This window comes from Typopeltis vanoorti, chromosome 1, assembly GCF_054136105.1.
Source record: "Typopeltis vanoorti isolate ZY-2024b chromosome 1, IOZ_Tvanoo_1.0, whole genome shotgun sequence".
Classification (NCBI taxonomy): domain Eukaryota; kingdom Metazoa; phylum Arthropoda; class Arachnida; order Uropygi; family Thelyphonidae; genus Typopeltis; species Typopeltis vanoorti.
In genome coordinates, this window is record NC_143549.1 from 73443759 (window position 1) to 73457323 (window position 13565).

The following is a 13565-nucleotide window of genomic DNA, read 5'->3' on the forward strand; positions in this document are numbered from 1 at the left end:
CTAAATTGCAGTTTTTTTTTTCATTATTTTTTCTGAATAACCAAGATATTTTACACCAATTTATCTGATTTAATAGTATAAAAATACAGGAAATAAAGCATTATCTACTTCATAAATACAATTTGCGGAATGTGTTTTTTTTTTATTTAATTGAATTCGGTTTCTTACAATTATTTAATGGCAGCTAAGACCAGAAAACAATCCAGCTATCTGTCTGTGCAGTGTTTTCAGAAAACTTGAATTTTCGATATAGGAAGAAAAATAACCTTCGATACGAGATAGACTAATAGTTGTAGTTGGCTCGAAAATTCTTCAGGAACTTGAAACCTGATCATTGTAACGCGAAACACGTATTGTTCTCATGATGTGTTATTCAGAATGCATCAGAGTAACCTGCATCATCGAAGCATTTCGTTCTTACTAAAATGTTTCACAGTGAAATATTTTCCTATTAGTATTATTAAATTTTCAAATTCTGATTAATTATTATCTTTAGTCTTTTTTTTTTCAGTTTTCAAACAATTATTTTCTGATAATAATCTTAGTTGAATATCAAAATCAAGTTGAGGTGATTGTGGAAGTCTTTGCTGGGAAAAGGAGTTTCAAAAAAAGTAAAGAGAGAAAAACCTTGACCATCTTCCCAACTTTGCAATATGAATATTAAAAACATTATGTATCCCAAGGAAGAAAATATTAGACTCGAATTTGTACTACTTTAAAAAAATATTTTTTTCTGATTTATTTTATAGGTGGTGCGTTATGCAAATATGAATTATTTTATGCGAAATAACTAATAAACAGCATACATGAAGCGATAGCGATATTCTCCAAAAAATTCGGTAACTTTAATTTTTGAATTCTCTCAAATATAATCGGTCAATGGTTAAAATTGTTAATCAGTGAAATAGGTTAAGATGAGTATGATAGCATCATTCGTGAAGGCGAAGAAAATGTTTTAAATTGGTTTGTGATCCGCTGTATATTAAAATAAACATCAGTAAGAACGAAACTATGTCAAAGATGCCAATACTTCCATAAACGAGGGCTATTTTGCATCGAATCAATCAATCATAGAATTTCCTGAATAGCCCTCTTTAATAGCTTTTTTGCTAACTTCAGCTTTACTACTTGGATTTAGAGAAGTATTCGCTCAAAATGGGGATATTTTTTAACAAACTGTTCATAGGAAAGTGATTCTGCTTGAATTTTAGCTTGAAAATCTCATTAGTCTCCTCATCCCTAGTAAATTATCACTCGGTGACTTTGCTTACTTACCTAAACTTTGGTTATTAAAATTGAAGATTCAGTATAAACATTAATAATCACCTTCAATGTACTTTTCACGTTTCTTCTTACTATTCTGCATACCCTTAAACGCTTTCCCAGGGCTTGACTTTATATTCGTTCTTCGATTCTTCGCTACACACACACACACACACACACACAAAAAAAAAAAAAAAAAAACCTTTTCAGCATCGCAATCATTACAGTTTGACAGCTTCCTCTGCGTGACTGGCAAAAGCTTCTGCCATTCACTTTTAAGCCTGAAAAGATATTTGAATTCTTCGAACTTCTTTCCAAAGTAAATTAAATTCCTGGTAACTAATCCAGATATATGATAGAGCAATTGCATTAAAATCAGTCAAATAGATTCACTTAATGCATAAATAATAGCTATTAACCCTTCAAATTATTCCATGAATTCTGAGCGACGTTTTATTTTATCCTGACTTTTTTTTCATGCAAAGAACGTAAAGATAAAATTTGCTAAGAAGACACAGATAGAATACAAATAAGCTCTACCAACGCAGAGATGCAGAGAAAGAAAGCTATTCACTCTTTTCGTGTTTATTAAATTTGGCGTGGATAGACTTAGAATACCGCAACGAAGTAACTGTTATTGATTTGTTGCGCCTAAGGAATAACAACAGCCATCTACGATATTCCTGCTACTCTCCTGAGACGGTCCTAATGTACATAACTTCATCAGTTTCTCTCTGTAAGTGGCTAGTCAATTTTATTAATTACTTACGTTAGCCTAGAGCGTACTGGATATCCGAATATTTATTTTTTCTTGAACCCAAATTACTTCTGATAATTCTGAAGTTTTGCTTAATTATACTTACACGACTATTACTCTTAGTAACAGCACAAACATTTTTACGATATTGAAGTTCTGTATTGAATAAGCTAACAGTAAAAAGCAGACGAAATGTAAGTTGGAGCATGCGCATTACATAGAAAAAATGCGTTGTCAGTGAAGTTCAGTTATGTTGATTGCTATCATAAAGATATAATGGTAGAATGAAATGGCGTGCTATGTATGAAATATAACCAATTTCCAAAAATTGCATATTTTTTTATCATAAAATTGCTTTTATTCTTTACAGATTTCCTGAAAGTTAAAAAAAAAAATACGAAATCAGCTGTTGGTGAATATTTTGATTAGGTTATTGTGATGAAAACACCTCCTGTTTTCTTTAGCGTTTTTTCTCTGGCATTTTCTACTCTCTCGATCAATACCAATTCTCTTTACTTTCTACTGGTACTAACAGACGCACATCGAAGGTTTCACTTTACACAAGCCTGCTGGGTGACAAGCAAGAAGACGAAGAATTAGCGAGAGAAAGCGACAGTCCCATTACATTTTTTTTTCTATTATTTTTTCTTTTCTTCTTGTAACGACCGTGAGCCACCGTGTGGTTTTGCGATCAGCGGCGATGTAAGGAAGGAAATTGCTTTTCTTATCCTCGATCTCTGGATGAAGTGGACGGGAATCACAAGAACTAACTAGATATCGACAACTCAAGCATTGCTATCCAATCACAAGTAGAAGATTTAGTAGCGCATTAAGGGATGATGTAGCCACATCCGTGTATAATTATTGGAAGAGATTATCTTCTACTGAAACATGCCGCAGAGTAGTCAGATCGGGAAGTAACAACTCTTGGGAATTGAAAGAACCTAAGAAAGGGACTTTAATAAGTTTAGTGTTTATTTTTTTTGTTTTTTTAATTTATACAGAATATTTCAACTCCTTTATGTCTGAAAGATTTTTGCTCTGATAAAATTACAAGATTGCAAGTTGAATTTGGATTTTTGAAAGCTTTTGAAAGGATTTTTTCGAGTCACTTCAGAGCTGGATTCCGTTGGAGTCTTTAAAATAACAATCAGAACAACTAAAGCTATGAAGCCAGTGTACAAACTTTGTTAATCGTCCCATACCAGGCTGGAATAAAGAAGAGAGGCAGATTGATCGTATACAATGATAGCTACAAGGATAAATTGAAGTCATGTGATCTTTGCGGTTTGTTAAATGAAAGACAAAAAGGATTATGTGATATAATGTGAATGAGACGTTTAAGCTGTAGAGAGGTATTTTATGGATGGACATGGGAGAGATATTCGCAAACGGTACAAGAAGAGGGGGGACCATCTCTGAAAGTTGTGCAAGGGAGTAATGAGAAGGAGCAACAGTATTTTATTTTATTTATTTTAAATGGCGAGGTGGGTGAGTGAATGCTAAGAGTAGGAATAAGTTTAATGCTCAGCATTATAGACGTGGCTGGGTTAGCGAGACCTTCCACGATGAGTCAGGTTCGCTATTAATAATATATATAGAGCAAGTCTTCCGCGATAAGTCCCTAGACTCCACGGAAGTGCCACTGTAATAATAATAAAAGCAATCATACGAATTCCCGTATATCTTTATTTATATCCACTGTGTCCATTGAGCCAACAGACTACAAATAAACATTTGTAGTAAAACCGAAATATGCGCCAGTGTAATCTAATAACGGAGTTGATCTGTATATTGAAGAATTCTGAAGAATAGAGCTGTTCGTTGTATAATTTATATTCTTAATGTCACAAATATTGAAGATTGATTCTTTCAGTTTATCTTGTTTATACTATTGTATATTTATTGTACATGTATGTATGTATATATATATATATATATATATATAGAGAGAGAGAGAGAGAGAGAGAGAGAGAGAATCATTTTGCGTTGGCAGTCCTATATATTTCGACAAAAAATTACATACACAAAATAAACAACAAAGATCTGTTCTTTATTGTTGATTATGTAGTTATCAAAACGCAAAAATTTTTTTCGAGTAATAAATTTGGAGTAGTAAAGTGGTTGTTGGGAATAAGTTTAGAATGATGAATCCTGGCACAAAGCTTGCGGATAAATGTGGTGTTCGATTCAATACAACAAAACTCTTGCTCGATAATGTCTTTCAAGTATTACTTTTTCACAAAGAATAGAACCAAAAAATGAAATGAATGATTGCTTTTAATCTTTTATAAAAGCAACATATAAACATTTTTTCTTCTTTTTCATTGTTTTGCGTGTTGACTTTGTTCTTTGTGAAAGAGCAACACTTGAAGGGACAAAAACTTGCTAGGTATCGTGAATTTTAAGCAATTTTGAATGTCTAACGAATTTTGTTGCGATGTGTACATAGGAATGTTAGATATTGGTTCACCTGACAAAATTCCGATATTGTTCTATGATCCTGATGAAGGCTTTATAAGCAGAACATTATTGTATTGTATGCCATGTGTGGATTTTTTGAGTAGTATTTTAATCCGTGTTCATTTTTAGGTTAAGCTATAACTTATTCTTCTTTATTATTGAATTTAAAATAATTTTGCATTATATTTATAGAGAACCCTGAAACACTTATTTAGTTCTGCTCCAGAACTCAAAAAAAAAAAAAGGGTTCATCAGAACTTAATGCTTTTTCTCAGATCAAAAGTTTTTCTCCTGAACGCTTTTAGGTTCAGAAGTAGAATTTAATGTTATGCTTAATTCTCATGGGGAGATTAGGAATCAGTATTAACGCTTCAGAGATGTCATCCATGTAATCATGCTCTCTTCACGTGATGCATTTATGCATTATCTTCTAGTGTAAGGAAATTATTCTTCTATCCAAATGATTTGATACGAATCATTTGTTAAATTAGAGAAAGGATGGAGGATAGCCAAACTAGAGTTGGCATCTTAGAGACGAAGGAAGAAAACTCGTATAAAATTTGAATGGAGCTTTTGTTTATCTTTGCTATTGGCAACCATAATCGCGAAATATTTTATTAACTTCTCTCTTTTCTTGATAGGATGTAATTGTTTGTTTTAATGTTTATATAAAAACTATTGATCTGATTATTTTTGTTAATTTATATTCGAAAATCAGCAGCAGTTTAATACAACACTTTTTCATTTATCCAGGGGGGAAATTTAGACTGTGCGTGCAGCAACTTCGGATCCATCTGTCAGCTGGAGATCGATCGTAGTGGCGGCTTCGCACATAATCTCGAAAACATTTGAAGGTAGGCATTGATTAATATTTGTACAGTTGGATGTTTCTTGAAAAACAGTAAATTGTCCTGTTCATGTGTGTATGGATCTGTGAAAAACTACACACCTACTGTCGCAATTCCATAGGGGGGTAATATAAAGTGGGTTGAACTCCCTTAACAATCTGTATGATAAGCAACCACGAAAGTGGATTTATGTCAGTCACGACAGGAAATTAGTGTCAAGGCACTACGCAGCCACCTAGAAACACGTGAAGGGTGTCTATATTATCTCCATGTTGTGGCACTTGAACTGTGTAGCAGAACAGATCACGACTAAGATTGTCTTCCAGTACCGACCCACCCACATACCCACCCACTCCCTGATAAGTTAAATTTCCACTTGTCACGTTCGTAGGTAATCCATTTCCGACCAGTGACGCGACGATAAGAGCGGGCGGATTTAATCTGGAGCTCCCAGCAATACTGAGGGCCTAATTAGCGGACATATTGCATAATTAATCAGCTGACTGGCCGCCCTGCACTGGTGACCACTTGCAGCTAATCATTCTGTACTCGGACGTCGTATTTGCTAAATTACCAAGTTACTCTTAACTTGTCAGACAATTGATGCGTGTTGGAGCGGCTTGTATGTTCCCTCTGGTGATGGTTTAACCGGTCAGCAGATTAGACTGTTATCAGGGTGTTTGTGGATTTGGTCTAATCGGTCTCAAAGTGCATAACGAAACTTTGCAAGAGCGCCTGTGCACAAAACAAGCTAATGATGGATGGTTAAACGTATGAATGAACTTTAAAAAATGGCAGCACGTGTTGAACTCGTGATGTCGATTTACAAATTGTCAGCTGCAGAAAATGAGGCGTTTATGACAGCTTATTAAAGCTGGTAGACTTTTTTTTGCTTTTCATTAATGTTAAAGCATTTAATAAGAACTTTCGTTTCCTACTTAATAGAAAATGTTTTTAGCTTCCTTTTTTAAATTTTATGTAAAGATAATTGAATATTTTAATTATCTTTTCATCAAAAGCTTTACTACGAAAAAAACTGAAGAAATAGTTGCATAGATGGCGCTTCTTGTAGAGAAGTTGGCATACACTGTTTAATTTTTATTTTAAATCAATAAAATAAAAATTAAGAAAGGGATTTTTTTTAATAGGAAGTAAAAAAATAATAAACGAACTGCAATTGTCTCCAGTTCTGTCGGTGAGATGAAATATTATTTATCTTGTCTTAAATAGAATGAGAATATTCATTTCTTTACAAACAAAAAATAAACCAATTTTTGTTTTGTTTTCAAATAATACTTTGAAAAAAAAATTGATTTTGTAATTGAGTATTGATAATAAAAAAATCAGTGTCGGTTAATTATTCCACAGACATAGGCACTTATTATTTTTATGTATTGAATGTTAAAAACACATTAAAAATTAAACTACAAAAATAAATCAAATTATCACTGTCTACTTTTTATTCTTGAATCAGTACAACTGCGTTATTATGTTTGGATTTAATTTTAAGCTTTCTTATTGTTTTTAATTTTTGGAAAACTGTTGAATAGTCATGGCTTGAGCCGCCACTGATAGTAAGTTAACTAATAAAATATCAAAATTATGATAAAAATTTAAAAAAAAATTAAACATGAAAAAATATTGTTTATTATCGATAAAATTATATAGTTTAGTATAATTGAAAATTACTTAAAAATAAAATCCATTATCATAACCCAATAATGTTCTAAAATAAAAACTATAACAAATGTTGTCTTTAATTGTAATGTCCAAATATTTAAAGAGACGGAATAAACACGATAAGCACTACGAACACTCTACTACTGGCGCAAACTGCATATAAACAACAGTGGAACTGCGCGACGGACAGTGTCGTATTACGCTAATAGCTCTCGCATCTCACTATGACGTGCTTATGCTTGCGCGCGTAGCAATATGGCACCGTGGTAAACACGGTGCTGCTAGCGTCCTTCGCCCTCCTAAGTGCTTCAAGATGAATTTTTATTATTCAGTTAAGGGGATAATAAATCTCTCATTATTTTAAAGCCGAATAAGAAACTCGAAGATCGAAATCTAAGAGTTTCATGCCGAGAACGTTCGGCATGAAACTCTTAGATTTCGATCTTCGAGTTTCTTATTCGGCTTTAAAATAATGAGAGATTTATTATCCCCTTAACTTAATTTACGTCGCCGAAAAAAAAAAAAGCCTCTTGGATTTTTATTATTTTTTATACAAAATAAGCGAATTGTATAGGATTGTTGATGATAAAATTAAATATTACAAGCAAATATAAATAAATTAATAAATATATTTATATATCGAGAAAAATTGGGGGTGCTGCAGTTCCGCGGTGCCTATGCACGTGCCGCCCCTGCTTACTACTAATTATGTGCATTAAGAAACCAATTTTCTCGATTAGAAGTAAAGATTATTCATTCATGCACGTCTAAGCAGTAGCTGAGCTTCGTGATTGTTCGAGAATATCTAAGAAACACTTGGATCATAAAAATGAATACATAAAAAAATTTCATGGTTTCATGCATGAAAAAAAGAAAACATATATACATTTCTGATTGTAATTTATTCGAAAGGAGAAATATCCTGATTTTATACTAAGTAGACAAAGTAAAGTCTGCTATATGAAACTTCAAATGAAACATTTCATCGTTCTTTCTTCAGTAATTTATTTTAACAACCAGTAGCATAAGAATTGGGACAGTTTCTAAGGGCGCCAGTAACAGGATATTTTGCCAATTATCTCACAATAATTAAATAAATAAAAAAATTGCAGCAAAAACCTAGCGACACTAGTACAAAGAGTGGTCGGAAACTAGTTCATTGCTAAAATGATTAAATCATGTTTCTTTTAGAAAAAGTCTGAATGAATTTTTTTTTTTTAAATCAGTTCCCATCGAATTAGTTCTGTTTCCGACTGTGATTGTTCTCCCGCAACGAATATTAAGTTTTAATATTTTTATCGCTTGTTTATACACACACATATTACAAAAATTATACGGGCATCCATCTTGAATACTATTGCACACCACCTAGTGGCAAAGGAATTACGCTAATTACGTGTTAACCATCATTCAGTTGTTACGATTAAAACAAAATTAAAGGATCCAATGAGTAAATGTGGCTAACTTAAAGATGGAAGCACAGTAGTGAAAATGAACCCGACGCATAATCAAGCCAAAGAAATTATTGTTATTATTATTATTATGTGACACCTCCATGGAGTCCAAAGACTCATCGAGGGAGAGTGTGCCAACAGCATCGAACGATTGAATCCCTTTCAACTACTAACCGCACTCAAACTTGCTTAACTTTTTGCTGAGCCATTAGTAGCAGAGGCTCTACCACTCGACCAACCTTTGCTGGCAGCATTGAAGGAAAAAGATCGGAAAGTGGGATTCCTCCCGTTGGGTACTAGTGTATTTGTCAACCAGTCGTTCAGGACTTTTATAATTGTTGATTCCTCAACATTATACACTGAATTAGTGCAACTTTTCATGAAGAACTGCTGCAAGCCAAAATACTCGAATTCAGTTTGTATGGTAGCTTCCAAGACTACATTATACATCATAAGGTGGTGTTAAGGTGTGTGGATACTTCTCGGTGCTTAGATTAGGGCTTCCTGTTAATGCAAGTAGGGATAAACACCAAACATTATTACATTGGTAGTCTGTGATTTGGATGTTCTATGGAAATGACGCAGTTTGGTTATCAGCATAAGTCATCATATACCGCAAGAACTGTGGAGACGTGGTTTGAGGAAATGAGAGTACAAAGGTTAGAAAGCCACACTGAATCCCACAGAACCTTTGGGAAAAGTAAGGATGAGGGCAACGGCAACAAGTCACGAATGATTCAAAACGTCGATGTCCGTTTTACCAACATTTAGTTGAAAGTCTGCCTTCTGTAACTGAGGTCAAAGATGAACCAACGATCTGTTCACATATTTAGATGATCGTTCAGGTATCCGGAATTGTTGAAACATATGAGGTCAATTCTTTTCTAAATAGTTACTTTATATTTCTTATATATTTCTTAATCCAAGCCTGTGTAGTTCAGTGGAAGTGGTGCTTGCATCCTCTGCGCTTGGTCGCTCGAAGTTAGACGTAAGTTCAAGTCTAGTCGCCGACTGGAGGAACTTTTTCTAAGCCTTTCTTCGACCGTATCCCGAGTAAGTCGATCTCTGGCACAGGCAAGAGGGTTTTTCCTTCCGGAAACGCGGGTTTTTCGTCCCGTAAACTCAAGAAAATCGACCGTAGCACTCACATTATTTCAGACAGTAACATATCTTGTTAGGATTAGGTACCAAGAGATGGCAGCACTTGTTTGTTAGCCTCTTCATCGGTGGCTGCTATAATTAATGATAGACATGGGCCAGCTATCTCTGATGGCTACTGGTGGAGATTGAACTGCCCATTCAGTCTCCAGAAGCTAGATAGCGTATAAAGGCCCCGCCTACTCCCTATAAGGAAATAAAAAGCGTTAGCTGATTTTTTTTTTCTTAATCCACCCTTTCAACAGGAAGTTCTTCGTCGGCTTATATCTCCCAAATTCAGAGATCACAGACTAATTTTCTAGATTCCTTCATATTTTGGGAAAATTGACGCTTCAGTCGACTGACCTATATCTTTTTTTCTCTCGCACTTATTACCAAACATATAGATGCCACGCAGTTATAGCAGGAGTAACGAAGCTGGGCGCATTAAAACGATGACTATTACTCGTATGTTCATATTAACTAGTAACTGACCAATCCAGGCCTCCAATAAGCAGGAATAGACTGACAAAGAGATGAAAATCAAACCATTGTCAAAATCCATGCCACAGTCAAATTTAGACTCACAGCCTAGACTGGAAATCATAACATTTCCATATATATTTAGCCAAGCGCGCTTCTTCTTCAACCTTTTGGTTCTGTCCACTGATGGACAAAGGTCTTTCCCCATGGGTTTCCAGACCACTCGGTTTTTCTACCTCTCCCATCCATCTCACTCCTGCAATTTGTTCCAGTTCATCTTCTTCTTGGTCTTCCTCTTTGTCTTGCTTCATCCATTGGTCTCCACTCTGTTGTTTTTCTAGTCCATCTCCCGTCGTCACTGCATCTGGCAATATGGCCAGCCCATCTCCACTTAGCCTGTTTAATGTATTTTACAATATCCATGGCACCTGTTTGAGATCTTATCCAGGTATTTGTACTTCCTATCCCTTAATGTTATTTTTAGCATACTTCTCTCCATGCGATGTTGTGTTGTTCTCAGCTTTTTGTTTAGGGCTTCTGTTAAAGTCCATGTTTCTCCTCCGTATGTTAGGACAGGAAGTATGAACTGGTCGAAAGCTTTCCTTTTTATAGGGATGTCACTTCTGAATATGTCTCTCATTTTCCCATAAGCCATCCATCCAAAGTGAATTCTTTGTTCAATCTCTTTTCTTTGGCAATCCTCAAAGAATAACAATTGGCCCAAGTATACATATGAAGTAAGTATTTCTATTTCATGGTTTTCAACTTTGACAGTTCTATGGTTTATGTATTTATTCATCATTATTTTTGTTTTTTCTCTATTTATTTTTAATCCAATTACTTTGTAGGCTGCATTTAGCTGATTTATCCTTTCTTCCAGACGTGCAAGATTATCTGCTATTAGGACAATATCAACTGCAAATTTCAGATAATGCAGCCGTTCTGCATTTATGTTTATTCCTTTTGTTTCCCAAGCAAGGCTTCTGAAGACTTCCTCTAGTGCAACTGTAAATAATTTGAGAGAATATGGTGTCGCCTTGCCGGATGCCTTTTTGTATTGGGAACTTTTCACTGTTTTTATATAAATTAATTACAGAAGTTGCATTATTGTAGATATGTTTTAGTGTTTCAATATATGGTTTCTCAGTTCCCTGGGTTTCAAGTACTTTTAGTGTTTAATGATTTTAACTTTATGTTTTAACTGAATCAAATGCTTTCTCATAGTTCTATATAGGCCAAACATAAGGGTATATTGCGTTCAATTGATTTTCCAATGCGCTGTCTTAATGTGTGAATATGGTCCAAAGTATTGTAATTCTTTCCTAATTCAGCTTGTTCACAGGATTGCATTCCCTGTAGTTTAGATTTTATTCTATTATTTATAATTTTTATGAAGACTTTATATATGGTGAGGAGTAGATTTATAGGTCTGTGGTTTTTAATTTCTTCCTTATTGCCCTTTTTAAAAATTAATATTAGAAGTGACAGAACTTACAGACACATTCATGAGTCAAAACTCTGATCATCTACCTAGTAGTGTGTTGGACCTCCTTTGGCTGAGATTACTGCTTGCTCCTCGTATTAGTATTGACTCCACAAGACAATGGAATAAGTTCTGACATATTCTGAATAATTAAACAGAATAACGTGGCCAAGGTCTGCGACCGAGCGAGGTACTGGAGTCGACCGGTGGATGCTGCGTTCCACATGATCCCATAAATGTTTAACGGACGATCAGATCAGGAGAATTAACGCCCAGAATAGCACACAGAATGACTAGATATGCTCTTTGAAGCATGGCTGCGCAATGCAAACTTTGTGTCTTTTTTTGGAAGAGTCCAGATATTTTTTTTTCACACTGTCACAATGCAAGACAATACCTGGTCCAAAACAATTCAAAGGCAAGAATCAGTAGTCAAGGCGTGTTCAATGGAGACGAGAGGATCCAACCATGAGAACAACCCTCATACCAGGATCCCTCCACTACCTGCTTGTTTTCGGCCTAATCGTGCAGTCTGTTGGAAGAAACAGGCTTAGTGGTCATGTTTTGGCTCATGACTGCATAACCATAAGACTTTGAACTGCGTTGTAATCACACTGTTTTTGTATCCTTTGTTTTTGTTTCCAAAAACATCTAACTCCAACCCCTTTTCTCTTTGTATTAAAATTATCTCTTTCGCTCTCCAGAAAAAATCGTATTAAACACTCTAGTTCTTTTCTTTATATTCTGTGTGTTTTATTTAAATTTTCATTATTTCAAGAAACGACATTTTAAGTTCAGGTTTTTCTTTTTTCTTTTCTTTTCTTTTTTTTTTTTTTTTTTCATATGGTGTTATTAAAGACGAAATGAAATGTTTCTCCTTCATGTTAAATAGCATGGAACTTGATCCCTTTTCTGTTTGAACCTTCAGGTTTTGGTTCATTACAATGACATGAACGGCGATTTAATTTTTTGTTATACTTTTATAACCAACTCTTCTCCAAGAAGTTTATTCAAAAGAGGTAGATATTGACTATATCGTTCTTAAATTTCTGTCCTTTTTTCATCTTACATCCATTAGTCCGATTGATTCATTAAATATAAATATCCCCATCTTTCTCTTCCCGCACATCCCTCTATCTTAGTTCATCTCCTCTAGCAGCTTCACTATATATATATATATACACGGAGAGCATGAAGAATGACTACCCCCCCTACATAAAGCCATGGTGGGATGATGACAGTCTGTTCTTATTTTCTTGATTTGGCACACGTTCGCATTTAAGGGAAGTTGGATGAATATTTGGAGTCGATTCAGATTACATAAAAAGCTCGTAAAAATAAAACAAAACATCAGCAAACGTTTCAGATATTTATAGGGACATGCATTGTATAGTTCAAATGTAATCTGCAGCGAATATAGCAAGTATTGCGTATGTGTGTGCGTGCGCGCGCGCGAGTTGTATTATTCATTTTGGTGATTGTCTAAGTCAGTGCTTCCCAAACTTTTGGATGTAAAGGACCCCTTGAAAAAATTAAAATATTTCACGGCCCCATCGAAAAAATTAAAATATTTCACGGGCCCCACGAAAAAAAAATCGTAATACAGACATATATTATTATAATATTTGTTGTATTTATATTCATACAAAACATACACAGCAAATATTGCAAAAATCAAATGCAAATATTACATTTTTAGCATCTTACATACACATTTGACATGGCGCACTTAGTCGTAAAACATTTTAAATTTGTTTTCACTATTTCACGCCCCCCCCCCCCCCCATCAACAAAACTACCGGCACCCAAGGGAGCCGCGGCCCATATTTTGGGAAGTGCTGGTCTAAGTGCAACGATAGAGACAGAGATGAAAAATGCAAGTTCTCTTTACCAAAACTTGGAAGTAATAATGAAGTATTTCGACATTGTTATAGAAAGCCAATCAACCGTTGTTCCTCCACTTGACTCTAGAATTCATCGTTTCTCAAACTGTGGTA

General features: G+C 34.7%; 1 protein-coding gene across 3 annotated transcripts in view; it reads left to right on the plus strand.

Annotated features, from left to right (window-relative positions):
* The window catches only part of LOC150110088 (U-scoloptoxin(05)-Sm1a-like), a 95979-nt gene that overhangs the window by 18163 nt on the left and 64251 nt on the right, over positions 1 to 13565 (plus strand). For 2 of the 3 annotated variants that reach the window (XM_090397863.1, XM_090397876.1), the window contains exon 2: positions 5237 to 5337. The exons of the other annotated variant lie outside the window; for it this stretch is intronic. The gene's annotated coding sequence lies outside the window, so the exon portion shown is untranslated. The remainder of the gene's footprint in view (positions 1 to 5236; positions 5338 to 13565) is intronic. 3 annotated transcript variants of the gene reach the window in all.